The sequence below is a fragment of the Heterocephalus glaber genome, unplaced genomic scaffold, assembly GCF_053883595.1.
Source record: "Heterocephalus glaber isolate CG9 unplaced genomic scaffold, H.glaber_assembly_v1.0 deba00001175, whole genome shotgun sequence".
Classification (NCBI taxonomy): domain Eukaryota; kingdom Metazoa; phylum Chordata; class Mammalia; order Rodentia; family Bathyergidae; genus Heterocephalus; species Heterocephalus glaber.
In genome coordinates, this window is record NW_028258207.1 from 1,666,922 (window position 1) to 1,694,680 (window position 27,759).

Below are 27,759 nucleotides of genomic sequence, written 5' to 3' on the forward strand. Positions count from 1 at the left end.
CACCAGCTCTGCCATCCACCGCGTGGCTCTGGCACCTGTTTCACTTGGCTCTCGAGTCCTCGCCTGCAGCACAGGGACAACAGTGGTGCCACAACCGACACTGTCTGTGTAGAGGTCAGATTCAGAGCACTCTCCACGCCCTGGCAGTGGATGAAACTACATGCACTCCACGCTTTAAAAGATGTTTTGAGGCGTAGGTAGGGGCTGTCCTCCTCCAGGGCTCTCAGAATCACGCCCAGACTCACAGGGACGCCCCTGCCCAGAGCACAGCCCGACTGAGGCGCAAGGCGCCAGGGCTCCAGCTGACAGCGGCCAGGTGAGCCTCGAGGAGCTCTTGGGTGACGGGGATGGCACAGGCCTGTGAGCGAGGTGTGACGCTCACACAGCCCAGCAGCCTGGGGACAGAGGAATGGAGCACAGGGGTGACGTTTAAGGGCACATCTGAAATTTGGGGTGGAAACTCCTGGTGGCAATTACTCTGCAGCCGACAAATGAAGGTCCTTAGAAGGGTAGGAATGTGGGCCAGAAATGTAGAAACCGGAGCGCCAGCCCTCAGTGTGAAGCTGATCACAGGCGTACTGAAGACAGGAATCAACATTGCTCCTATTTTACTGAGGGAAATGCAAAGAAGTGATTTGCTGGTATGAGACTGACTCAACAAGCAGCACCCCTGAGAGCGGACTGGACCCCTCTCCTGGGCCAGTGCCTTGGCATCTGACCAGAAACCCTAGTCGTGTTCTGACTGCAAATTAGAGTGTGCATTTGCTTCACAGTTTACATCAGGGGAAGCTCCATCAATCAGAGAACCCGAAGAGCATCCACAACACACTGTATCAGGGGCTTAGTTGCTTTCTTGTTGCTGGGACAAAATATCCTAACACCCACAAACTAAGAGAAGAAAGGTTTATTTTATTTTTTTCACTTTTTAAAAAATAAATTTTATTTTCTTCCATTCTCCCCCCTCCCCTTACGCCCCCTCCCCTTGGAGAGGTTTATTTCAGCTCACAGTTTGTAGAGGTTTCAGTCTCTAATCGCCTGGTTCCAAGGCAGGGCATAGCAGAGGGGCATCACAGAGGGGGTCCATGGCAAGGCAGGAGGAAGCAGCAAGCCTTCCTTCTTGTTTCCCTTTGATTCCAATCAGGCTGCAAGCCTATTGGTTGGTACCACCCACACCCAGGGTGGGGTCTTCCCTCTTCAGTAAATCTAGCAACAACCAGAACTATACTAACCCAGCCAGTGGACCGATCCAGTACCATATACCCAGATCCAATCACTTCCAAAGCCCTGCCTATGAGCACATGAGGCTTTGGGGAGACAGCTAGAGCCATATGGATTGATTCCCCAAAAGAGCTCTCCTTAACATCATGCTATGAATACTAATAACTTCAGTGTGCTCGTTGTGTGAGCAGCTTGCTAATTTCTTTTTCCACAACATGGCTGACTTTGTAAACATGACGTATTCTCACTAGCAGAGGCCTGGAGTCACAGCACTCCATGTAAGAGCTGGGCTGGAATTACAGCTCGTGACAGCTTCTCCTTGGCCTGCCAGGCCGATGAGTGTGACAGACTCCTGAGCCTGAAAGGCCTGTACCGCCTGAGGTGCGGCTCAGGCCGCTGCAGAGAGGATCTGGGAGCCCCTGGCTGACAGAATGAGATTTGTGTGGGCCTCAGAGCACTGGCCTAGCAAAGCCACCAGGCGCTTTTGGAGATGCTACGATTCTTCTTCTTTTAAATTATCACATAAGAGATAGCAATTGATTTGTTGCACTGCCCCATTTTTCTAAGAATGAAGAACTGGACCAGGTGATAAATAGGTTGGAAGATGAACAAAATAATTAAAAACAGTACCTCCAGATTCAGGTGCAGTGAGAGTAAGAAAATATAATGCTAGGAATGCAGTGGATACGAATCACGCCATTCTACACGCGGGATCCGGCCGAGGGTCTGCCACACACTAACCGATCGCCATGAGCTGTGAGACATCACTTTGCTGGTAGAAATTCAGGACAGCAGCAACTGAAACCCATGACCAACTCAGGGTGGCCTTGATGACACTGGAGAATGAGTGGAAATAAGCAGCCATCAAGGTCACAGATCTGTGACACCTCTGCCCATGACGACACAGGAAGAAAGGGCGGTCCTGGGATCTGGAGCCACTAAGGAGCTGCCTGCACCCAGACACGGGCTGGACACTGGACTGGCACCCATGGTCTGTGTGACCGGCCTGGGCTGGGCCCCTCACCGACACGGATCTTCACCTGGTGGAGCCCACGAGGCAGTGTCGGCCTGAAGTGCGCAGGCCCCGACTCAGGCCTGGGTATGTGAGCACTGAGGAAGCAGCTGCTTCTTAACTCCAGCAGAAGCAGAGGACTCACTGCATTGCAGGCTCACTCAGGAGAGGCCTTTCTCCTACTGAAGTGGAGCTGCTCTTCCCCTCTGCCATGCCACAGGGTCTGGCTTATCTGCAACTCCCGCCGGTCAGGGACTGCTGAGTCAGTTGTCACCTGTCGCCCTAGAACAAGGCTGTGTGGTCCCCCTGCCAGCAAAGGCCTGGCACCTGTGGAGGGCACTCGCCTGCTGCCTGCTCATCTGGAGGAGGAAGGGCCACTGGATGGCCATGCCATAGGGCTGCTCTCAGGAGCTATTTCCAAATGGTTCCATGGACACAGGGTCCTTGAAAGAGCCTCAAAGTGGGATGACCCAAGTTCCAAACAACAAAACAACCTTTCTCTTCATATTTGAGCCTGGGCATTTACTTAACCTTGCAGGGGTTCTGGTTCCTCAGATGCAAACAGAAGCAGGAAGCATTTCTCCAAGTTTTTGTAAAATTAAATGATGTCATGCATGGGAAGCCCTCGGCACGGTGACTGTTCAGAATGTGCTGCTTCATACTATCAACGTCATCACTGTAACCAAATGTGCTCTTAAGCAAACAGGAAGCTCAGGAATCAAAAGAGCAGAAGGGAACTGGATTCTCTCTTTCTTGAAGGACGTGGGTGTAATCTTGACCAGAAACCAAGGCTCGATTCTCACTGCATCTTAACCAGGTGAGGCTTTGGGCTGCGATGCTTCCTAACCTCTAGTTCTTCATCTGAGTGTACTGGGGGCTCCTGGGGGGCTTCTGAAGCACAGCTGGCGCCCCTCCCTGGGCTTCCAGTTCTGTAGGTCCTGAGCGAGCACCAGGCCCTGCTCTCTTCTCCCCACCGGCCTGCGGGTCCTCGTCCAGCTCTGCAGGCAGATTTCACAAGGGAGCTGGGGGCCCACACTTGCCTGGGGACACAGGCCCCGTCCAGGCCGAGGGTACCGGAGGCCCACGTCGGGCTTGAGTCTGTGCCGTGGGCCCCGCGATGCCTCTTCTGCACAGATGTCGAGAAGGAAGGAGCCAGGGGAGGCTCGTGGCTTGGGGACCACGCCTGGGGCCAGTGCAGCCAGCCGCCCCTCTGCACTCCAGCTCCCCCCTGCCTCCCTAGGATGAGGGCACCCCCTGCAGGGCCCGCATACACCCCAGAACCCAGCCTCTCAAAGCCCCAGGGACATGGGTGTGGGCAGACCTCGCACTGTCCCCCATCCCCTCCGTCACCATCAGCACCTCCCTGCCCGTGGTGATGGCCGGGCTGGGCTTTCTCCTGGGTAACGGACTGCGTATGGCACGTGCGTTTTGCTCAGTCAGAGTCGCCCACAGCTGTAAAAGTCACCAAAGACACCGGAGTCACGGCAAGCACTCAGACGGCTGCTCGTGGAGGGGAGGACCTTGGCCCGGGTGTCTGGTTGCTGGAGTCTGCGGTTGGGTCTGTCTGAGCTCCCAGATGTGTCGCATCTTTCCACAGGGGTGGGGCAGAGTGGACGCCACAGGTCACCCCTGCTTCTCCCGGCACGGGGTGGGGCCGACTCCCTGCTCGGTGCCGGCCTTGGTGTCTGGCAGGAGAGACACACTGGGGCATGAGGGGAGGCCCCAGAATGCCCAGCACACTCAGTGCACTTGGTGGGTGTCCAGACGCCCTAAAATCCGTGGGGCTGGGGTGCAGTGGGGGAAGAAATCTGCCAGAGGCTGGGTCCTGTGTGTGTCGGGATCAAAGCCCTGGACTCCCGACCCCAGGTCTGCAGGAGGACTGTCCAGGCCGGGCCGCAGGTGGCGCACTGGGGCCTCTGCCCTTTCTAAGATGCGCTGGGTGCCAGGCATGCAGCCTGGGCTCAGCAGGTGCCTTCTGGGCCACCGCTCTCTAGGCTCAGGGCTGCGCACACTGAGTTCCTTGCCTCCCAGGTCTGTGGTCTCCGGCTCCTCGCTCCCCTCCGTGTGGCCTGGTGAGTCTGCCTCCTGCCCAACCCGGCAGCGGCCAGACGGGACAGGAGCACAGCGAGTGCAGGCCGTGTGGACGTGGCGAGCACTGAGCCCCAGGAGGCCTCGTGCCAGCCTCGGCCACCGAAGATCCAACTTCACCATGCTTTGCTCTCAGTTTGCGCACGCTCGCGAGAGGCCCCGCAACTTCAGGTGCCTCCTTATTTCTTCTCCCTCTGAACTTCGCCTCTTCCCTCGGCTCGTGGTTCACTGTCCTTCGATTTAGGAGAACCCTAGTTCACCCAGCCACCTGCGCTCTGAGAGTGGCACACGCTCCTCTGTCTTTGCGGCTCGACTGCAAATGCTGCCTGCCTTTATGCTGTCATTTGTCTTGTGACGTTTTAAATGGTGTATTTTGCCTTGCAGAAAATTTTAAATTTCATGCTGTCAAGATGATCACTGTCTTTTCTCTAAGCTCTAAGGGATTACAAAAGTCAATTCTCTCCAGTGTTCTTCGAATGCTCTGCTTTCACCTGTTAACATTCCAATGCCCAAATCATCTGGAATTTGTTTTGATATAAATTGGGGTTTAACTGTATTTTTTCCATACAGAAAAGCAGCTGTCTTAGCACCATCTGTGAACACAAATCCCGTAGGACTGCAAGCTGTCCCCTACTGAGCCCAGTAACTGCCCCTGGCTGAGGTCTGCTTTGGGCCCTTCCTCACTGCTTTGCACGTCCCCCCATCAGAGCCGAGGTCTGAATGACTGCAGCTTTGTCCCAGATCTGTGTGTGGTGGAGCTGCCGGGATTTGGTTTTGGAGGGAAGTGGCCTGAGGCTGTGCAGCACTCAGAGAAGTCCGGGACTCTGAGGCCCCACGCTCTGGACCAGGAAGATGGCTGCTGCCCACACAGGGCTTCCTGGCCACAAGGTCCATGCTCCTGGGTGACCTTTCCTCACTGAGGTGTTGGCTGCAAGGGGCTGGCCAAGCCCGGAGGTCACCCCTGCCCTGTGACGTCTCCAGAAGCCATGGAATTCCTTACCAGCTCGGTGACCTGATTGATCCAGGCTGAGACTGCTGAAGATGTCGGGCAGCTCTGGGAAGCACACTCAGATCATGGCCATGTGGAGCAGGAACCAGAGCTGGTGAGCAGGGCTGGCCCTCACCTTGGTCCTTCCTGCCACCCGGAGGACGGGAGAGTCCAGACCTGCTGGGCCAGTGAGAGCAACCTTGTTCCTTCCCTCTCTCCTCTTGCTCTTCCTCCTTCCTGGTGCAGCATTGATTTCTCTGCTCCTGCAGAATTCCATGGCGTGTGTGTCTGTGTGTGTGTGCGTGTGTGCGCATGTGTTAGAGCCTTAATCCACTAGTGTCCCCTTTGCCAGTTTGGCCTGAGGCCAAGCAGAGTCAGGCTGGAGTGACTGCAGCAGGACAGTGTGGAGCCCGGCTCTTCCACCTGCCCAGCTTTGATAAGCCCTGGGGAAGGGGACAGCGCAGCCTCTGTCCCAGCTGCTCGCTGCCCTCACAGCTCTGTCTCGGTGCCACCAGCGCCTGTGTGTTTGATGACAGAAGAAGCGAGTGCACAGAGGCACAGAGCTTGGGTCCTGGGTGAGCCTTAGGGCCACTGCGTCTAACCAGCGATGCTGGAGGATGCTCCTGGTCACAGAGTGGGGGGGCCACGCCCAGGGCTCTCGGGCGCCCTTCCTCATGAACCCGGGCAGAGCCATCGCCGCCCTGCTCCACACAGAGCTGATGCGTTATTTAGTGTGCCGGGGAACGAGGGACTTTCACTCTTGCTCCTGACACGTACGTCAGACACGCACGGGCCCCACCACAGCGTCGGCCGAGGACTCAGGGCGCCAGGCAGGGCCCACCTGGACTCAGGCTGCTGTCCGGTCCGGTCCAGTCCACGCTGCCCCAGGCTGCCAATGGCGATGGCACCAGCAGCGCCGTCCTTTCTCCTGTATCACAACACTCTTTGGGATGCTGGAAAACGAACGGCCTTTGCTGCTTCTTTCCTTTGAGACTCTGGAGGTTTCATCTCCAGTTTCCAGGGGAACAGAAAGATCTCCTCCAGTCACGCAGACCTCTCTGGAGCCAACACCCGTTAAGCATTTCCAAGCAGCATTTGCTGCAGAGCAGAGCAAAATGAGGCTTCATTTTCTGCCCCAGAGAAATTAACTCGTCCACAAACCACTGGGTCTCCCGCCTCCAGCGCCTGCGGAGGCTTCTGGGAGACCTCACCCTAACATGGGTGCGCAGGCCACTGGGAGGCTTCCTGATTCTCTGCCTCAAACCTGGTGTCCTCCTTGTCGGAAGCCTGAGGGAAAGTCTGTTCACACTCACAGCTGAGGGGCCTTCACGCTCACCCGCCGACGCTGCACACCAGACATCTGTGTGACTTGAGAATAGCTCGAGAGGAGCGCAGCTGATTAGAAGGAGAAGAGAAGGAAGAGAAGAGGGCAGAGGCTGGCCTCCAGCGAGGCTGGGGCTCAAGGCAGGAGGCAGGGCCCACGTCCCCCAGGCTGGCTCTGGCGTGCGTGGTCCGTGAGTGCACACCTGTGATCCCAGCACTCAGGGAGGCTGAGGCAGGAGGATGGCAAGTTCCAGCGTGGCCTGGACAATTTATCGGTCAGGGAGACCCTGTCCTTGGGAAGAGATCAAGGGAGGGAGGAAGATGGAGGAAGATGGAGGAAGGGAGGGGATGGGAGGGGAACAGGGCGAGGCAGGGCTCAGATGCACTGTGCGCATCACTGACTCCACACAGGCGACCCAACCCTTCAGCAATGTGAATGTGAGCTCACGAAACAAAGTGAGCAATTTAAAATGGGCCGGGGATGGGTCTCAGCACAAAGGGGCTAGGTTCACTCTCCAGTACCAACGTAGGGGCAAGAGGAGCCCAGAGTCTGGAGAGGGCTGGTGCACCTTGGCGGTGGCGGCCGCAGCAAGCAGGACAGACTCAGCCCAGGCCTGGCCGGTCTCAGGTCCTGGGTGGCCCCGGGCCTGGGACCGCTGCTTTGGCTTGGTTTCTCTTCGGCACACAGTGGTCACCCGCGGTGACCTTTAGCCTTGGCCTCTGGGCTGGATTTGCATTGCACTGCCCTGAAAGGCATTTTCTCTGTTTTCCACAAGGGCAAAGGTCTCTGCGATGTTTGTAGAAATAGGCTGGCTTCTCAGCAAAGCGCTGGCAGGGCATACAAGTGTCCTTCAGAGGGGCCGCAGAGGAGGGGCTCCCAAGGCCAGAGCCCCAATGCCTAAGACCCTGAGTCTGTCTTAGCCTGTCCCCCAGTCTGGCTGGCCTGTCCCGGGGGGTCTGGCTCCCAAGGCCCAGGCTCCAGAGGGCAGAGGGACAAGGTGACTGGCTCCAGAATGTCAGCTCCCCAGCATGGTGACAACAGCTGTACTTGATCCTAGGTGGGGCCTTCTCAACTCGGTCCTTCTAAATGCCCAGCACACTTTGTGGCAGTGCCCATAATGCCTAGCGTGGTGCCCACAATGCCCACCGTGGTACCCATAATGCCCAGCATGGTGCCCACAATGCCCACCGTGGTGCCCGTAATGCCTGGGGGTGTGCACTGGCTGCTGCTCAAAACACACACGAGTGGGGTCAGCACCAATGAAGGCAGCATCCCATCCCACACCGGGAGAGCACGCCTGAGCCCCTGCTGCCACAGCCACAGCACTCGCCACAGCAGCTTTTTGGTTTACCAGGGAAGAAGGTTCCACCTGTGTTGTAAGGCAGACAGCAAAGAGAAGAAACATCCTCCTGTATTTTCTGAAATGGAGCCAGCATTTAAAAATGCCCTTCATTCTTCGTTCTTAATGCCAGCACAATCACTAAAAGCCTGTTCCCCAGAGAGGACAACAACCACCCAAGTCTGCTGAAGACCAGTGACGAAAACGAGGCAGCCAAAAATAAAAGATTACGTACGCAGATAACAACAGTAAACTGTGAAACAGAGGATGTCAACATTGCTTAATTATTAAAATTACCGGGGCCGGTGGTTTTCTTTCTGCCAAGTTCTTCCACCCAGAGATCCAGCTCAAGTATCTTGAGAAAGATCCAGACACCAGGACGCAGGTGATGGAGACCCAACATCTCCCTTCCAGGGAGGCAGGCAGCCCTGGAATCCTTCCTGAGGAAAGGCACTGGCTTGGGCAAGAGCAGTCTGGGAGAGGAGGCAGCACGGTGCCACCGCCTCTCCTATCACCAGTTTCAGCAGGGAGGGAACAGGACGCTGGGAAATCCTGGGCAGCCATGCTGAGAACACTCGTCCACACATCTCCTGAGCTACGTGCACAGGACTGTGTCCCTGGCACTGAGGCTGGACAGGGGGACAGATGAACCGAGGAGAGATCACAGGGGATCTTTCTGGGGTGGGACAAATGGGGCCAGCTCGCCGTGCAGAGAAGAGCACAGGAGCGTGTCCATGTGACTCCAGGGTGTGGCTGAGCAGGCAGGCTGAAAGGGACAGGGCCACTTGCCAGCTCTGTGACCACAGCAGATTATTTTGTGTTTACAAATTGCCGTACCCTCACTGTAAAATGAGTCCTAGTCCGGCTGGTGTCATAAAGTTGTTGAAAGGAAGCCCGCGCTTGTGGCACTGCATCCTACAGGGCTCAGGTACTGGTGCCTCTCATCCGCAAAGCTGTTACTTTACGGGGATGGACGGTGTTTTCCTCAGACGCACAGGCCAGGAAGAAGAAACGCGTCACTTGTGATCCCAGGCCCTCGCTTGCAACAGCCCCTCAGTGCCTCGCGCTTCTGTGAGGCCTTCCTCCCCTCTGTAGGCAGGACAGACTCCGGTGGCAGCCAGAAGAGACAACTTACAAGCAGGGCTGCCAATCTGCCCACTGTAATTCCAAACGCTAGTTCTTAGGAAGCGGGGAGAGCTGTGCTCTAGTCAAAACCAGTGCAGACGCTGCAGGTAAAGTTTCATTCTGGGGCTGAGTGAGACATGAGATCTGTGTCCGTCAGCTTGTCCTCACTGTAACCAACACCTGAGAGACGCAAGTGAACGGAGGAGAGACTTCCTTGGCCCATGGTTTCGGGGTTGCAGTCCATGGTGGGCTGGCTCCATGGCAGGAGCATCACAGACAGGTGTGGCGGAGGAAAGACATTCAGCTCATGGTGGCCAGGAAGCAAAGCAGGAAAGATCCAGAGAGGAGGGGGCAGGGCCAGGTCCAGTCTCCAGGGTCACACCCCGTGGTCCACTCTCTTTAACCAGGCCCCGCTTTCTGGTTTTGTCACCTCGAATGTCATCAGATCATGACCGCATCAGTGGGTTGATCTGTTTGTTGAAATCAGACCCTTCACAATCCAGTCATCCTCCAGACGCCCTGCAGCTGGCCTTTGGGGGGACATTTTAGACCCAAACCATAACAAGATTTCCCTTCAAATTCCTATGCGCGAGCACACACACATGCACATGCACACACACACCCTCACCCCCCATATACCCACCCTCACTACATGCTTTCTTTGCACATTTCCAAATGACTGCTGAGCATAAGTTATAATCCCAAATACTGTAACAGTCATTTTGCTCATGATCTGTCAGAGCATACTCACACTCTGACACACAGGCACCCACAAACTGAAGAGAAGAGAGAGGGACATTTCGCCAGAAAGAGCTGAGAAGCTCCTCTGTAAGGGACCCAGGGGTGGCTGCAAAGAATATCCCTTAATTCTGGAGAAATCAGCAAACTGTTCTCCCAGTCACGGCACCAGCTTGCACAATTGAGGACATTCGCGCTGGTCTGAGGCAGGCTCACAGCACCCCCACCCGTGCAGGGCTCGCTGGGAGAAGGCCACAGACAAACAGGTGTGCCCACCGAGCTCACCTCATGTCGTTGATGGTTCCCTTTCTTCCAGACAAATGCGTCCATAAAGAACCCTGCTCACATTTTTATGGGATGCATGGGTTCTTTTCACATCTGCAGGAGGCAAACATAAACTCTGAAAAGATGCCTGCCTCACACTCACTTTCATGCAAAGATCTGTAGCTGTGTTTTACAAAAATGGAAAGAAATTTACATTTCTGCAATAAAACATGAAGTCAGTATATTTCTGTTCAGGTGTAACTCTCCAAAAGGCTACTTCTAGTGTTTGATAAAGCATGAGTTGGAGCCACGGGACCAGGCACAGGTTAGCCGAAAGGACTCGGCGGAGCCCCACGTCCTGCAGTTGATGCTGGTGCTCACGTGCACATGGCTGAGTGCTTGGGTCACGGGCAGTGGGCCGGGGATCTCGGAGTGAACAGCGGGGCTGCACCAGGGTGGAACGGACATTACACTCCCCACGTGGTGAGCGAATCTGAAAAGCAGTGTGTCTCTCTGTCACCCCCAGCCTCCCTGTCCCCACGGAGGGTCACAGACACGCTTCCCAGGACAGGAGGCCCTGCAAGGTCCTGCCCTGAGGCTCAGGCGGCCCTGAGCACAGGGCCTGCTGTGGGTCACTCCTTCAGGAGGAAACCTGGCCTGTTCGCTTCCTGTACCCACCTCCAGAGGGGCACCCGGCGGCAGAGCTCGTGGGTGTAGATGTGTGTGCGAAGGGGGGTGCTTTTTATTTTAGCTTTTGGTTGTTTATCACAGTGGACTTTAGGAGACAGAAAGGTCGAGTCCATCTGTGCACAACCCCAGGTACCTCCTAGGAGGAGCTTTGAATAAATCGCCTGCAGAGGCCACTTCTTCTCAGCAACATTAGAAGCCCTGACCAGGACCGAACTGGAACTTGTCCTCAGGTCTTCCAAGGGCACCGTCTCCTCTCCTCAGACGAGTGTCCTCGACTGCAGAGCCAGCTGCAGTGGCAGGAGTCGGCGCTGGGGGCCTTGGGCCAGGCCTGGCGCTGCCCACCACGTCTACACCTGTACAGCGGGTGACACACCGGTGCCCCGTGCGTTGTTATGAGGGTCCCCGGATGCAGAGCCGCATCAGCACAGAACAAGCGTGCAGTCCCATGAGCTCTCACCCAGAGAGGAAATGTCCCGGCCCCGAACTTTACTTCTTCATGTGCTGGTGGTGTGGGGTCTTCTTTCCAAGGCGCTGATCCCCGGCTCTGACCAAGGTGAAGGCTTCCATGGCAACAGAAGAGCTGGAGCCTCTGGTGCCAGGTGGGCTGTGGGAGCCTGGGCGAGGTGTCGGGACAGGGCTGTGCCCCCCGGACTAGACCCTGGGCCTGCAGGGCCCCAGCCTGCCAAGGCACGTGAGGGCACCCACGTCCTTCTTAGTGCTGTCCTTCTGCCGGGCTCCTCATTTCAGAAGGGCAACGTCTCTCCTGTGCCACGTTCTTGCCCTTCGGTCAGCCCTGTGCCCTGAGTGGGGCTGGGGAAGCTGCAGGGCTGAAGCCCCTGGCCCACACTGCTCTCCCTGCAGCTCACTTGGGGTCGGTCCACCCCTCTATGCCCCGGTTCTCAGTCAGGATGAAGTCCCGGCCAGGCAAGGTTGGAATGCCTGTGTCCAGAGCTGGCAGAGGCCACTGAAGACAACTCCTGACTTCTTCGGTCACCCAGACTGAGACTCAGAGTCACCTGCACACAGCGGTCTCTGGTCACGGGTTCCACTCGACTTCCTCTCCAGGTCTCTTCACAGCCCCCAGGGAGGACTCGTGTTGGTGATGCCCCATGAGCCAGCAGAGCGTGGGCGGACACAGGTCCTTCCTCCTGTGTCCCTGAGCACGGCATGACCACAGCCTGGCTCTGCCCCCTCAGCCTCTCCGGCCCCCGAGGGACTCTGGAGGGCAGGGCTGGGCCGCTCTGTGGGCTGCCTTGGAGGTGAGGCCTGAGGAGCCCACAGAGGCCACGGAGGTGGCTGGGGCTTTGGGGCTTGTGGAGTGAGGGCTCTCTCGGAGGACTCACCGCCTGTCCACAACAGCTGGGGCCTTTGTCACCCGTGTCCTCTCTCCCACCTTGGGGAACCACATGACTCCCTGCAGGGCACATCCTGACACAGCCGCCACCCTTCACACATGGCGACTCAGCAGCCAGCACCTGTCTGGCACCCAGCACTCCAAGGACCGCCTCTCAGGGCTCGGCCACGGCCTCCCACAAGAAGGGCAGGGCTCATTCAGGGCTTGAAGCCACCAGAAAAAAGAGCCCAACCACGCGAAAGTGAATATGGTGACTTTTCTTGGTGCAAATTTGAAGTGCAGGAAGTGCACGCCGGGCTCACCCCAAGGAGCCCCTCAGCAAGACTAGTGAGGACAGGCAGCTCAGAGGGGTGGGCTGGCTTTCCTCTACTTTCAGACTCTCAGGTGCTCCCCCACGACCTCAAGACCCCTGTGTAGTTCTGCAAAGACTACAGAAGTCTACAGAAAATGATCTGGGAAGCAAACGCAGGTCTGCATAAACAACCCGCTGCCAAGGCCATCATCAGGAGCCAGCGCCGTCTCAGAGCTAACGGACAGAGCGTCCTGGTGACAACTTCACCCCTGAAAACCTCAGAAAACATTCAAGTCTCACGTTTCCTTTTGGCTTTTTCCAGTTTCGGCTCTTGAATCAACCTGTTGGGCCACAGCAGTCTAGTAACCCTCTAGCGTCTGGGCCCACACAGTACCAGGATGGAGGGGCGGCCACTGCACGAACACGCCTGTCACAGAAGGCAGAGGGCGTCATGGGGTGAGATGCTGCATCGACATTTTCTGATAACTTGGTAATATTTAAAACATAACAAGGTAAAAAAGGCAAATGACAGGAACCAAATAATTTGTCACTAAAGCAGCTATAATCACAGCTTGGAACAAGCTGCTGGGAGTTAGGCCAGTGACCGGGGGGTTGGGGACTGTCCAAGGCCACTCCAGAGGCTTGGTCACATGGACCGTGGGGCTGACTGGTGCACCTCCCTGGACACAGGCCCTGGCTGAGCACTCACAGGCTGACCTGGGACAGCAAGATGGCTTTGCCGGCTGTGGGTGAAAAGTCCCACACTGTGAGATCTGCTGTGAGCATCCATTTCTGCAGTTACAAAATCAGAACCCACAAGCCCCGTGGACGGCCAAGAGGGTAACACAACACCCTGTGCGCAACATCCTCCTTGGGTTTAGGCGCCATCGAGGCGAGGCCACTGCTCCCTGGCACCCAGGGTCCGCTTCAGGACCGGGCCAGTGTTCAGGTGCTCACTTCCCTCCCTCCTGCGCCCCGCGGTGTCTGAGCTGGGGACCCCAGGCACCCACACGCTACGTCCCAGACGCGGCCCCTGGGGTGATGCCAGCAGACCCAGGTCGGCCAGTCCACAGGCCTAGACCACTCCCGCATCCACCAGTGCCCTTCCACCCTCCAGCCACCACGGGGTCCAGGACGATGGCGACTGCGGCCTCCTCCTGCCTTTCCACCTTCACACAGCAGCCAGAGCCCTGGTCTTGTGCCTGAGGGTGTGTGTACCACACCTCTGCTACAACACTGCCCGCTGCCCTTGTCCCAGCATGCTCCTCTGCTCCCTCCCGGCGGGGAAAGGCCCCATGCCTCCCCCAGCCCAGGCCAGCATCTCTTGCTGCTGCAAAACAGGGTCCACAGGAGCACAGCTCGGTTCCAACCCACAGCACCCAGGGCCTCTGCGCAGCCCACGGCGCCCTCCAGCACCCGCCTGAAGTCTGAAAGTCACACCCAGTGCTTCCTGCCTCCCTCGGTGACTCAGATGCTCAGGGCAGGCCCAGCTGGTGTTAGCCGAGAGAGTGAAAACCGGCCAACGTTCAGGATGATCAGGGCAGGCAGCAGCTCCTGGGACTCAGCTGCTTGCAGTCCTGCTCCAGGGTCTAAGGCAGGGAACTGCAGCTCAGCCATGGCCACGTGGCCCCGGGGCCCGCACCGGTCAGGACAGCTGAGGTGACGCCTGTCGGGTGCCCTCCTCCCTCTCCATAGCATAAGCCCCACAGCCCAGGGACCCTGCGGTCACTCACTGCCCTCCTGGCCCAGGCCAGCCACCCCTTTCCAGGCTGGTCCCAGTGGCTGCCACCTCCTGCCCAGGCCTGGGTCCGCCCTTCTCCTTCTTGCTTCTCCGAGACACTGGCGCTGCTGCTGTCGGGGTCTGTGGGGCAGGAGCGTGCTGCTCCGGAGCTGGCCGTGTGACTTCTTCCCAGCCTGCGTCCGGGCGGACCGAGTGTGCCACAGGAGCCGGCAGATGCCACAGCGAGCTCTTTGCTCCCAGGGAGCTGGCTGCTTGCGCTGTCAGCAGACGCGGTCTGGCTGGGCCTCTCCACCCTGTCACGGCTGTGCAGCGCTGGTGTCTCCTCAGCAGAACGGAGGTCTGCTCGCTCCTGAAACCACCTCCTCCCGAAGCGGGCATTTCAGCTCGCAGCCTTGGTTCTACCGACCCAGTCGCCAGCTCATTCCCCAGTGATGACAACACCAGCAACAACGGCTGCCACCTACGGGTGCGTCCTGGTCAGTGACTCTCACTGAACCCCGCACACAGCACCCCAAGGCAGGACCAGCACTCACTGTCCAGATGAGGACAAAGCAACACCCGTTCTGCTGCCCCTGGATGGATGCTCCTTGCTGACCCTGCACCCCAGGTTCCCCTCTTTCCTGCTGGGCCCCCCCACCTCCTGCTTCCAAATCTTGGCTTAAAGGCTGTCTTGTTCTATTTTGCAAGCAGACAGGGTGGAGAGTTGGGAACGCAAATACTAAATAAACACACACAATCCCCCCACATACATATGGATGAAAGTTTGTTTGGATGAGAACAAATTATTCATGAAGGACAGAGTTTCAGCAGCAGGACGTGTGTCATGTTGAGAACCAGGCGGCTCGTGTGCAGCAGCACACAGGCCAGTGACAGCTCCATGCTGGCCGGGTGTCACTGCCCCCAAGCAGAAGACTGAGCCCACATGATCAGAAACATGGTGACTGCTTTGCCATTGTGTCTGCAAGGCGCAGCTGGCGAGAAGGCTTCTTAGGGTCACTCCGTGTACCCGGGGTTTTCATGCCTGTGTCCACAGGTCTTCTCCTGGAGGTCTCCTGATGCTCCCTTTCAGAGGCTGGCAAAGGCCCCACTCGGCAGCCTGGCAGGCCTCGAAGGGCCTCGTGGTCCCAGCAAGGCTGATGTCCCTGTGGTTTTCCAGGTGAGGCTCTGATGTCACCTGGCTGGGGAGTTGACAGCCTCTGGAAGTCTTTGGAGTGAATCAGAGCCGCGGGTTTTAACTGTCTTGCATCTTCACTTCAACTGCGGCCAAGCGTGGCCTTCCCCTCTTCTCCTGGCCACATGCGTGAGCCCTCTCCTGCTGGCCGCCCTGACCTCTGTCCTGGTGTGAGTGGCAGCCCGGACAGGACACCGAGACACAGCTTGGGATGAAGGGCGACACCCACACGGGGCCTACGCTTGGCTCCTGTGGCCACTTATTCCTGCTCTCAGACGAGAGCTGACAAACCCGGAGCCCTTCCATGTGCATTTGGCCTGATCTGAAGAGCTGCTCGCATCTGAGAAGGAAGAGTGGAGCCTTTTGTGCTTGCTGCTGCAGAGCCAACACTTTCTCGCCAAGCATCTGCTCCTCCCGACCAGGCCTGCTTCCCTGGGCCAGAACGAAGGCTGCCTTTCACTCTGTTGGTTGTTTCCTGGCCGTGTGGAAGTCCTTCAGGGCTATGTCTAAAGTCATCTTTGTGAAACAGAATGGGCTCGGGGTCCTGGCCACCCCTCTCCTGTGCTGGCACCAAGCGCTGCTTCCCGACTCAAGTTGGCTTCTGTGGACCCCTTCAGAGGGGCCTTAGAGTTCTGTTCATGGGGCTCCTCTCACTTTCTTCAGCTTTACTGGGGTATAATTAGGCAAACAAAATGGTACAGATTTAAAAAGTATAAAGTTAAAAAACCCAAACAAATAAAATGTACAAAGTGACAGTCTGACACATGTATACATTCTGCAACGAGGGAGAGACCACTGAAGACCCAGCCCCGGACACTGCAGGAGCAAAATTCGGCGTCATGAACCACAGTCACCACTCAGCTCGTCTCAGAATTACTCAGCCAAGAGCTTCAGGTCTGCACCCTCCGATGAATGCCTCCCCGGTCCCCACCTGCAACCTCACTCTACTCTGTTTCCATGAGTTTGAGTCTGTTTTTGTTTTGTTTTTACAAAATTCCACACATGGGGAAATCATATCTGTCTGCCTGTGTCTGGCTTATCTGACTGCACAGCACCCCCAGGTTCCTCCACGTCGGAGCAAATGGCAGGACTTCCCTTGCTTTCTCTTTATGGCTGAATAATACACACTCATGCACACCCATACATATGTACAGGTACACACACACATCCACAGGTACACACACACACATGCACAGGTATACACACACATCCACAGGTACACACACATCCACAGGTACACACACACATCCACATGTATACACACACACATCCACAGGTACACTCACACATCCACAGGTACACACACACACATCCACAGGTATACACACACACACATCCACAGGTACACACACACACACACACACACACTTTTCTTTACCCATTCATCTGCTGACAAACACTTAGATTTTCTCCATCCCATAGCTTAGGACAACAATACTGCAATGAACACAGATTGCAGACACTTTTTGAGGAACTGATTTTGTTTCCTTTGGATGTTCCACTGCCTGGTTGTGGAATTGCTGGCTGATAAAGTTCTGTTGTAGTTTTTAGAAGGCCACCATGCTGTTTTCTGTAATAACTGTGCCAATTCGTGCTCTCGCCACAATGTAAAAGGCTCCTTCCCCACATCCTCGACAGTGTCTGTCACTCTCACAGGCAATGCCACCCTAAGGTGGGAGGTGACATCTCACGGTGGACTTTATTTGTAGCTCCCAGGTGATGTGTAATTTTGATTCCTTTCCATGCTCCTGTTGGCCACTTGGAAAATATGCACCCAGGTCCTTTGCTCATTTTTCCTGATTACTTGATTGTTTCCTATGGAGAGGTAGGAGTTCCTTGTGTAGGTTACATCGTAAACTCTTACCCGATACATGGTTTGAAGGTCTTCTCCCCACTCCAAGTTGCCTTCCTGTTTTGTTGATTGCTTTCTTTGCTGTGCGGAAGCTCTTTAGTGGAATATAGTGCTATTTGTTTATTTTGGGTTTGTTGCTTGTGCTTTTGGTGTCCTGTCCAGGAAATGGCTGCTAACACGAATGCCAAGGACCCTCGTTTTGTAATCTGCCTCTGTGAGTCCCTCTGTCCCTACATCTACCTGTGGAGCTCGAACCCTGGGGCTCAGGCCGACTCCTCCTCTGACGTTGCTGATGTTGATTCTGCCCAAACTGATACGCAAACTCTGCACAGCCCCAGTGCAAACCCAGGGGACTGTTGCTGTGGAAGTTGATGCGATGCTTCTCAAATGTATTGGGAAGTGCAAAGGACAAGGAACAGTCAAAGCACTTGTGAGAAAGGGAACAAACCCTGAGACCACACATCCCCCCCCCCCCGACATTTACTTTACATGTGTAATAATCCAGCCGTGTGGTGCAGTCAAAGATCAAAATAGGGGCCAGAGGAGCCGGGCAGCGGCCTGGACAGTCCCACCCTTGCCCACGCCGCGGGGCTGCTCCACAGAGACCCAAGGCCACCAGAGAGAGGAACCTCGGTAACAGTGGTGCTGAACAGCCTCACGTTCACCTTACAGCGGACTGATCTTCCTCTGGTGAAAACACTCAGAGCAGGTGGCAGACACCCTGGAAAAGTCACTGAAACCTCTCTGCTCTCGGAAGCAGCAGCTTTGCTGAGATGGCTGAAGTCTGGCCCCCAAAGCCCGGACGGGAGGTGTCTGGGCCCCAGGAGGGTAGGGGTCTGGACAGACTCAAAGGCGAATCAGGGAGCTCTGCCATGGGGCAGCCCCGAAAACCAGGGCACGGGCCTTGCTGAAGAGCCCGAGGGTCGGGTCACAGCCAGAGAGCACAGTGGGGTAGCTGAGGCCCAAGGGGCAGAGCCTGGCTGGGGCCCCAGGAGAGGCATCTCGGGGACAGGGCTGCATGGGCAGGAGAGGTGCCCGGGCCACGAGCCTCTGTTCACATCCATGCCCAGCATCCAGCGCATCCAGTGAGAGGGAACGCTCCTCCCCTCTGCCTCCTACCATCCCTACTCCCCTTTATTTTGAGGATGGAAATTAAGATGAAGAGGAGAGACAAGAAGGAGAAACGAGAAGAACACAACATTGCCCACACCCACCCCTCCCCAGCGGTGCTTCTCCCTCCAGCCTCCGCTGTCCACGCTGCCTCTGCCAGCCCAGTGCCACCGTCCTGCGTGGGAGCCGTGGCCTGGGCTGGGGCCCGCACCAGGGCCCTGACGGTCTCACGATGAGCTGCTCTGCTCCCGCCCCCTCACGCCGACTGCCTAGCACGGGGTGGGGGGGCACAGCCCTGGTCCACAGCAGTCCCCTGTGGGACGGTCCGCTCGGCTCCCTCACGAGCAGGCGAGAGGCGCCGCTTCTAGTCTTGGCCAAGTGCACATGCTCCGCCCTCCAGGTGAGCTCTCGCTCGAGTGATCCGGTAGGAGTCCAGACTATTTTATGGGTAGTCTCTAGATTTCAATCTGCATTTTACCTCACTTGCTTTAGTATGGAAAGAGTTAAGAGGCCTATTGCCTAGACTTATCTGCAAAAGAAATGCAGTTGATCTCCAGGGCACCAAGATGAAACATGCCACTTTCCTTTATGATTAGGTGGCTCATTCCAGGGCTCAAGGAAGGAGGGAGAAAATATCACCCTTTCTGTTTTTGTTTTTCCTCGGCCACTGTAATTGGCAACAAGGTTTATGCTTTAAATAAGCTGGGAACAAGGCTCTCACAAGAATTACAGGGTTCCCAAATGCCATGCCTCAGCAGAATTGTATAGTTCTCAAATCCTGTGCCTGCCTCCCACAGGAAAAGCACACAGGATTAACTACTACGGAGATGAACCATTATTTCTGGGCCAGGAAATAAACAATCACCACTTGGGGTTAATAAGCACAAAACTGACTAAAAGCCATGCACAGAAAGTGGGTGCCTGCAATTCTGAGCGTGCTCAGCGCTGCTGGGTTTACTACAACTAGTGCAGCCCTGGCTGCTAAACTACTAGCTCCTGCGGGGGCCGCAGTGGGTCCAGGGGCGCTGGTCATTTTGTGTGCTGCAGACAATCCTGCAATGACCATGGACCGTGGTGTCTCTGGGATGCGCTGACCTCACAGCCCTGCGCCAGTGGACGGCACCGAGGTCCATGTCCAGAGGCCCCACCTGGCTTCCTCAGGGGCCGCTGCTTACCTCTCGGCAAATGCGCCTTTTTCTCCACATCTTTGCTAGGCCGGTTATTGCTCATCTTGTTGATAGGAGCCACTCGGTGGGTGAGAAGACGTGGACGTGAGCCACAGGGCCACATTTTGGCCAACAGAAGGCCCCGAGGCGGGCTGGTTATTTCCCAGGGACATCACTGTCGTCTCAGTGTGAGTCATGCCTTCATGGAGCTGGCACAAGAAAACTGCCTGTGATGCGTTTCCCAGCACGCACCCTATCATGGAGGAGGGCCGTGGTGGTCTGGGAGCTCTCCCTCCCTGGTCGCTGGGCCAGGCAGGCACAGCCCGGCAGGACACAGAAGACTCGAGAAGCAGGACCAGCTGCAGGACTGAGCAGCCAGATGCACCTTCCTCAAGCACCTGTGGGACCCTGGGGAGGACGCCCACTGCTCGGCAAGTCTCAAACCGCAGCTCAGCCACAGCCACAGTGTCCAAATACAGGGCAACTGGGTTTGAAATCAATAAAAATACACTCAGAAATACTGTATGCTTTTGTACTTTAAAAAGGTGTTTTAAGAACACAAGGGCCAAAGAAAATATCGAATCAGAAATTTAAAATACTTGGAACTGAAGGATGATAGGAAGACTACGCACCAAAACTTCTGGGATATATTTACCATGGTGTACAGAGGTATCCAGTGAGGAAAGAATGGTGAAAATAAGCTAAGCACTCAACATCTGAAATTAAACAAAGAAGAGTAGAAGGAAGAAAACGAGCAGAAACTGGTAGAACAGAAGACAAATGTTTACTGGATGATCCAGCAGGTCTCGAGCTAGTGTTCGAGGATAAACGACTACGCTGTTGGTCTGTGCATCTGTCACGCCACTGTCACTATTCCAGGGCACACTCCCACTTGTCAGGAGGAAGGTCTGCCCTGAGCAGGCGGTGCCACAGTGGCCTGGGCACCTGTGGGCTCCGTCCCCATGTGGAGGGCCCTGTGCCCCAGCAAGGCCACTTGAAGGCTGCAGATTAGCACGGGGGAGAGAGACATCACCCATCACGGTTCTCGGAACATCTCATCATGAGGTGAAGCATGACTAAAGGGGTCTTAGAAAACCTTGAAAATCTACATATAGATAATCAGAACTAATTTTCAAAAAGAAGCAATGGAAGTTTCACAGGCAGTTCCTTCATATCACAGGGAGGTGTCTCCTCAGTGCCACGCTTCTGGCTCCCCCAAACGCGCCCAGCTGTAGGGCCCAGTAGCCAGCACGTGTCCATTCTCAGATCTGTGCGGGTCTGGGGACGACTCTTGGGGTGAAGGTTTCTAGAAGGCCCCAAAGAAGGGATATGCAGCACGTTCAGGGCTCATGGGCGTCAGGTGCAGTGGAAGAAGCCCGGCTGTTCCCACGCTTGCCTGTCACCTAAAATGCACCTGCTTTTCTCTCCTCCTCTTCCTCGTCCTCCTCTTCTTTTTCCTTCTTCTTGTACTGGGGACTGAACCTGGGGCTGAGCCAGGTCCCCAGCCCCTCTTTGTTTTTTATTTTGAGATGGGGCCTTGTCAGGTTGAGAAGTTGCTCAGGATGGCCCAGAACTCCTGGCCCTCCTGTCTCAGACTCCCAGAGTGCTGGGCTTACAGGTGTGTGTGCGCCACTGTGGCTGGCTGCACCTACCGCAAGGTCAGGGTCTGGGCCGTCTCTGCCAGGTGTGAGCCACAAACAGGACTCAGTGCTGTGGGTTTTGTGGGAACTGTCCCTCTGTGGAGCTGAATTTCCTGACTCAGCCTAACAACTATGCAGTGCTCCTCCCGGCTAAGGTCACAGGCTGGGTGGGTGCTGAGAGTTGGAAGCACAGACTAAGGTTGGATTTTCTTAGAATGGAAGGGGCTCATTTAGTGCCGTGACCCCAGACAGTCCTGGTTAAAGTCTCTGTCCCAGGATAACTAAGGGTGCTCTCTTTGCTCTCAAAAGTGTCCCAGAAGGCTACGGGAAAAATTGTGTGATTTTTTTTTTTGTTTTGAGACAGGGTCTCACTGTGCAGCCCAGGCTGGCCTTGAACTTGCTTCGATCCTCCTGCTTCAGCTTCCTGAGTGCTGGGATCACAGGTGCAATCCACTATGCCCTGTCAAAATTGTGTGATCTTACACATAAAATGCCAGGTATGACATTTTAAATCTGTTCATCTGCACTGAAAAATACCAGTGCAGACGATCCTGCTAGCCTCTCTTTCTGGGTGCTTCACTGCTAATGCAGGAGATGCAGCCCTTTCCTCTCTGAAGCCCACTCCCTCTGCGGGGCCACGTGTCCAGGCTGAAGGCCTCCTCGTGACATGGAAATGGCATGAAACGGTGAGGAACCAGCCCTGGGGGAGTGGACCTTCAGCTACTGGACAGCTGCAGTTCCTGAAGGGCTGCAGGCTGCAGGGACAGGGAGTCCCAGCACCGTCCCCTGGGCAGATGGGGAGCCTGCGGCCTCCCGGGCAACAGGACGCCTCGCTCAGAGCACGGGCTGGGTCTGGGCAGGGCCGCCCGCCTGCCTGCCTTGGGGTGGGAGCCACTGGTAGAGGCCTGAGCTGGGTCAGCCTCTTTCACCAGCGGAGGGGAGCCTGGGGCCTGTCCAGCCACAGAGTCCAGGAGGAAGAGTGAGCCTTGAATCCACGGTGTTTGGGGACAGGTTCCACTCAGAATCCAGACTGCGCTCCGAAATCACAAGGCTCCCGATGAGTTTCCTCCTCACCACAAGGAGGGAGCGGTGCGGAAGGTCGCCTCACGGGCGCTCTGCGGGGCGGCCTCAGACAGCCTCCGAGACTGCCCGCCTGCTCACCGCTGCCCACGCTTGCCTGGCACTGTGCGCACTGGCTTCACAGAAAGGAGATCTTGTTTTCTTAAACTGAGAACCACATTCTACCGTAAATCTCAAAACACCTTGTCTCTTTTCTTCCCAGCTCAAAAAACTAGTATTAAGAGTTTCTGAAACATAGGAGACTCTCAAGAAAAAGTCAGACTCCAGTACTGCCCTCGGATAGTGCTCTTTCATGGGGAGAAGTGTCTGTTTAGGCTTGTTGCCTGTTTTGTTTTTGCTATTGAGTTTTCTGAGTTCCTTACAGATTCTGAATATTTGCCACTGGTCAGTGCGTAGCTTACAAATATTTCCTCCCCTCTGTAGGACGTCTGTCCGCTCTGATGACACTGACTCTGCAGAGGCTTTTCAGTTTTGATGCCATCCCTTTGTCTATTTTTCTTTTTGTTTCCCGTGCTTTTGAAGTTTTGTTTAAAAAATCCTTGCCCATTCCAGCATCTTCAAGGGTTCCCCTGATTTTTTTTTGCTAGCAGTATCGTAGTTTTAGGTCTTACACTTAAGTCTTTAATCCATTCGGAGGTAATTTTTGTAGCTGACTGGGACAGGGTCTAGGTTGCCCTTCGGCATGTGGGTGCCTGTCTTTCCCAGCATCACACACTGAAAAGTCTTTCACCAGTGTGTGTGCTGAGAACCTTTCTGAAAATTGGTTGGCTGTGTGTGCTGGGTTTACTTCTAGGCTCCCTGCTCTCTCCCATGGTCCATGTGTCTGTTTCCACGTTGCTACGGCTTAGCTGGGTATTTTGAGTTCAGGTGGTAGAATACCTCCCGCTTTGTTCTTTTTAGGTCTTCTCGCGGTCCAGTTCTCTGAAGAATTGTGTCTTGAGGGATTATACAGAGTCCATGCATCGCTTTGGGTAGTACAGACATTTTAATGACTCTGATTCTTCCAATCCATGAACGTGGGGTGTCATTTCTATTTTTGTGTGTTTGTCCTCTTCAATTTCTTTCATCGATATTTTATAGTTTTCACTGTAGAGATCTTTTATATCACTGGAAAACTTTATTCCTAGTTTTTTTTTATTGAACTATCAAATGGGATTGCTTTCTCGGTTTCTAGTTCAGATAATTTGCTCTTGGTGCATAGCAATGCTACTGACTTTTTGCACATTGATTTTTGTATCGCAACTTTGCTAACTTCGTTAGTTCTACTAGATCTTGATGAAGCCTTAGAGGTCGTCTATATATAAGCTCACGTCTCCTGCAAGCAGGGACAATTTGACTTCCTCTTCCAATCTGGATGCCCTTAGTTTCTTTCTCTTGCCTGATCAGTGTGGCCAAAACTAAAAACAGGTACTGTAGCCTTCCTCCTCATCTCACTGCGAAAGCACTCGGCTTTTCCGAGTTCAGCAGAATGCTAGCTGCTGGCTTACCGTGGCCTTTGGTGTGCAGAAGCACATTTCTTCTGCACCTTTGTTCAGCACTTTCTCTCCTTGCATTCCTGGGATAAATCCCACTTGACAGTGGTGAACAATCTTCTTAATGGACTGTCCAGTCCAATTTGCTACTATTTTGCTGAGGAGTTTCTGCCTATGTTCACCAAGAATACTGGCCTGTAGTTTCATTTTTCTGTTGTGTCATTGCCTATTTTGATAACAAGGTAATACTGACTTTACAGAATGTGTCTGGAAAAATTCTCTATTTGGTTTTTTGGAATAATTTAAGAACTTGTTTAGTTCTTCTTTAAATGTTTGGTAGAACCCAGAAGTGAAGCTGTCTGGCCCCAGGCTTCTTTGATGGGAGACTTTTTATTACTGATCCCATCTCATTATTTGTTATTGGTCTTTTCTGGTTTTGATTGCTTCATGATTCCACCTGGGCAGGTGTCTGTGTCCAGGAATTTGCTCATTTTTCTTGCAGTATCAAATTCATCGGTGCCTAATTCATAATAATCTCCAATAATCATTTGCATTTCTGTGGTGTCAGTCATGATGTCTCCCTTCTCATGTGCCATTTTATTTTATTTAATCGCTTCTCTTTTTATGGTTAATCTAGCAAGGATTTTGTTTAACCTTGTGAGGGACCAGCTCTTCATTGTGTTGCTCTGTTTCGTCACTGACCTTTATTGTTTCTTCCTTCCACTGATTTGGGGTTTGGCTTGGTAGTAAGTCACCTGTTGGAAATCTTTCTTTCTCAAGATATGCGCTGGTTGCTATGAATACCCCTACAGCAGCAGTGCTTTGCCACCCCCATGCCAGGCTCTGCTATGTCATGCCTCCACGTTCATCTGTCTCAATAAACATTTAAAAAATCTCCTTGATTTCTTCCTTGATCTACTGGTTGTTCAAGAACACACTGTTTAATTTCATATATTTGTACAGCTTCCAAAGCTTTTCTTGTTGATTTCTGCATTGTGGTTAGAAAAGATAATCAATATGATTTCAACTTTTGACAGGTTTGTTGAGACTTGATTTGTGGCTGTCACGTGCTCTGTCCTGGAGAAAGTCCCCTGTGCTGATGAGAACCTGCACTGTGTAGTTGCTGGGAGAGGGTTCTGTAGATGTCCGGGGTCCAGTTTAATTGCCGATCCGTGCCGGCTGGAAAGACCTGTCCAATGCTGAGAGCGGGTCTTAAGTTTCTCCCTGTTATTGTATTCTAGTTTGTCCTTTCCTTCTATTAATATTTCCACAATATAATCACATGCTTGGATAATGGAGCTGCCACTTCCTCCTGCTGATTTGGCCCCTTTATTATATAATGATTAAGTATAGCTCTTCCTGCTTTCTTTTGGGTTCCATTTTTACAGATGTTTTATTCTACTGCTTCACTTTCAGTTTGTGTTTGCTCTTAGAGGTAAAAGAAGTTTTCGTAAGCAAAATATAATTGGGTCTTATTTTCTTGTTGTTGTTTGTTTTTACCCAGGCAGTCACAATGTATCTTTTAATTGGGGCATTTAATCCACTTTTAAATTAATTACCAAAAGGTAAGGTCTTATAGCTATTTTCAAACTTGTTTTCAAATTCTATTGAACTGTTTTCTTTTTCTCCCTTTCTTACAATCCTCTTTTGTCGATAAGTGATTTATTCTAGTGATGTTTTTATTTCCTTGGTTATAATTTTTGATTTATTTATTATGGATTTTTGCCTTGTTACCAAGAGGCTGACAAATACCTTTCTTTTTTTCTTTTTGGTACTGGGATTGAACTCGGGACCTTGCTCTTGAGAGGCAGGTGGCAGAACCACTGAGCTAAGTCCCTGGCCCTGACAAATATCTTTCTATAACAAGCTATTTTGAAATGACAGCAACTTAATATCATAAAGAAACAAACAAAAAAAGAAATAGAGAAAATACATTAATAAAAACCCTAAACTCTCACTCCATTCCTCCCACAGTTTGAATTTCTTGTGTACCGTTTATATTTTAAACGAGGTCTGAGTTGCCCAGGCTGCCCTTGAATTCAGAACACTCCTGCTTCAGCCTCTCATGTAGCTGGAATTACAGCATGCACCACCTCAGCTGGCTGTCTGCTGTTGTCTCTTTCTTTCAATTTGAAGAACTCCCTGTGGTATTTCCTGTAGGACGAGCCTGGTGAAGCTAAGTTCTCTCAGGTTTGTTTGTCTGGGGATGTCTTTCTCCTTTATCCCTAAAGGTCTGTGTTCTAGGTACAGTACACTGGGTTGGCAGTTTGTTTTCTTCAAGTACTGTGAAAAGTCCACTCCCCTCCCTGGCCTCTAAGGTTTCTGCTGAGAGGTCCTCTGTGAGGTGAGCAGGAACACCTTTGTGGGTTGTTCTTTTCTCTTGCTGCCTAGAGAATCTTATCTCTCGCTTTTGGGAGGACAACTGTCACCTCATTGAGAGTAGGAACTGTCTTCCCTTTCTGAGAGGCAGCTGGGTGAGCTGTCTCTCAGAGACCATGAAAATAAGTGATGTCAAGGGACCCCACACCTGGGGCCTCCAGAGCAGCTCCCCGGCCTTGTGCCTCCATGGGAGCTCAGGGGACATTGTCCTAGCTGCCGCCCCAAACCAGGGCCTTGTATGGAGAGGGACAGGAGCAAAGCCATGCAGAATTAAGGTGCCCTGGAATAGAGGCTTTGTTTGGGAGTCATGATTTTCTCATGAGAAGAAACCCCTCAAGGACCTAGGTACAAACGTGGAGTCAGACATTTGGGAATGCATCATTCACTGCAGGACGTGTTTTTGCATCTGAATTAATTTACCTTTTTTTTGTCCAATTTCAAAATTCTTTTCTAGGTACTTTTCTGTTTTAGTGATGGTCTTCTTGTAAGATACCATGAACCACTTTAAACAGAAGAGAAGGTTAAAAATTAAAATGTTTAGAAATGTATTCTGCACACTAAAAAAGAAAGGCTGGGCGCATCTCCATCCGGCCCCTTCAGTGGTCAGGTTCACAGAGTGTGGACTGGTGACCACCACTGGCAGGGGCTGGAGACTGTGCGCCGGGTGTGGAGCCTGCATTCAGAAGGAACAGGGATTCCGAGTGGTGACGCCGGCTGCTAGCACTGTGGACGCACTTCACTGCCCCATGGCCCTGAATGTGCACTCAGCAAAGCTCAGCAGGCCGAGCTTGCCTGGTCCAGCCTTGGGACAACAGGGGACCAGGGGGTAATTCAAGACATCATTCTGCCCTTGCGTGTCAGACTAGATGACTAGCTCTTCCTCTGTGGGTGCCAGCTACCAATATACTCTTTTTTTTTGGTGTTTTTAAAAAGACGGGAAAAGTGGAGCTGACTCGCTGGCATGTTGTGCTGTGATCTATTTTTAACATGACAAGAAGGGGTGAAGGAATGCAGGTCTGTGCCTGGGTTTGGTGACTGTGACAGCAGTGCTCCCGGGGAGCATCCACCAAGGCATGGTGACCCCTCGGGGGAATGGACGCCGGGTCCTGCTGCTGTCACAGGAAGGTGCACGGACTATACATCCACACCCACAGGCACCTGCAGGGGCGGGTCGAGAGCACACAGCATCAGGTCCTCCTCTTGTTCGCTCCTGGGCTTGGATCTCATGAGGTGATGAGAGGATTCACGAGCAGAGCATTTCCTATAGAGCTGCTCCCTGGCTATCAGGGCTAAATAATTTTCCTGGGAGAACATTGTACACAACATTCCTCAGTAATAACACACAGATATGACCACAGATCACCAACCATGAAAGAGGCAAATAGGATCATTTGAGGAAGCCAGGGGAAAACAGCAATGCCTTGAAATATATTAACTCTCCTACAGCCCAACACTGTCTTGCTCCCAAAAGAGTAGTGAGGACTTTTCAAGTGAGAGAATTTGACCTCGGAGAGTGGGTAGGGGAAGTGATGTGCACTGCTGGTGGAGAATCAGTTCACGTGATCTGTGAGAAAGCAATGGGGTGCTATTCAAGAAGAGTCAGAGTGCCACATGGCTGGAGCTCTGCTCCTGCATTCTTACGAAAACAGCCAAACCCAAAGGACGTCCGCGTGAGGATGTGCATGGGGAAAGTGTCTGCAGTTGCAAAATAAAAAT

The 27,759-nt window shown here is 53.7% G+C and overlaps 1 protein-coding gene across 8 annotated transcripts in view; it reads right to left on the reverse strand.

Moving 5' to 3' along the window:
* The window catches only part of Myrip (myosin VIIA and Rab interacting protein), a 194,821-nt gene that overhangs the window by 56,150 nt on the left and 110,912 nt on the right, over positions 1 to 27,759 (reverse strand). Inside the window, exon 1 of one of the 8 annotated variants that reach the window (XM_087210698.1) lies at positions 8,267 to 15,030. The exons of the other annotated variants lie outside the window; for them this stretch is intronic. The gene's annotated coding sequence lies outside the window, so the exon portion shown is untranslated. Of the gene's footprint in view, positions 1 to 8,266; positions 15,031 to 27,759 lie in introns of those variants that run through there. 8 annotated transcript variants of the gene reach the window in all.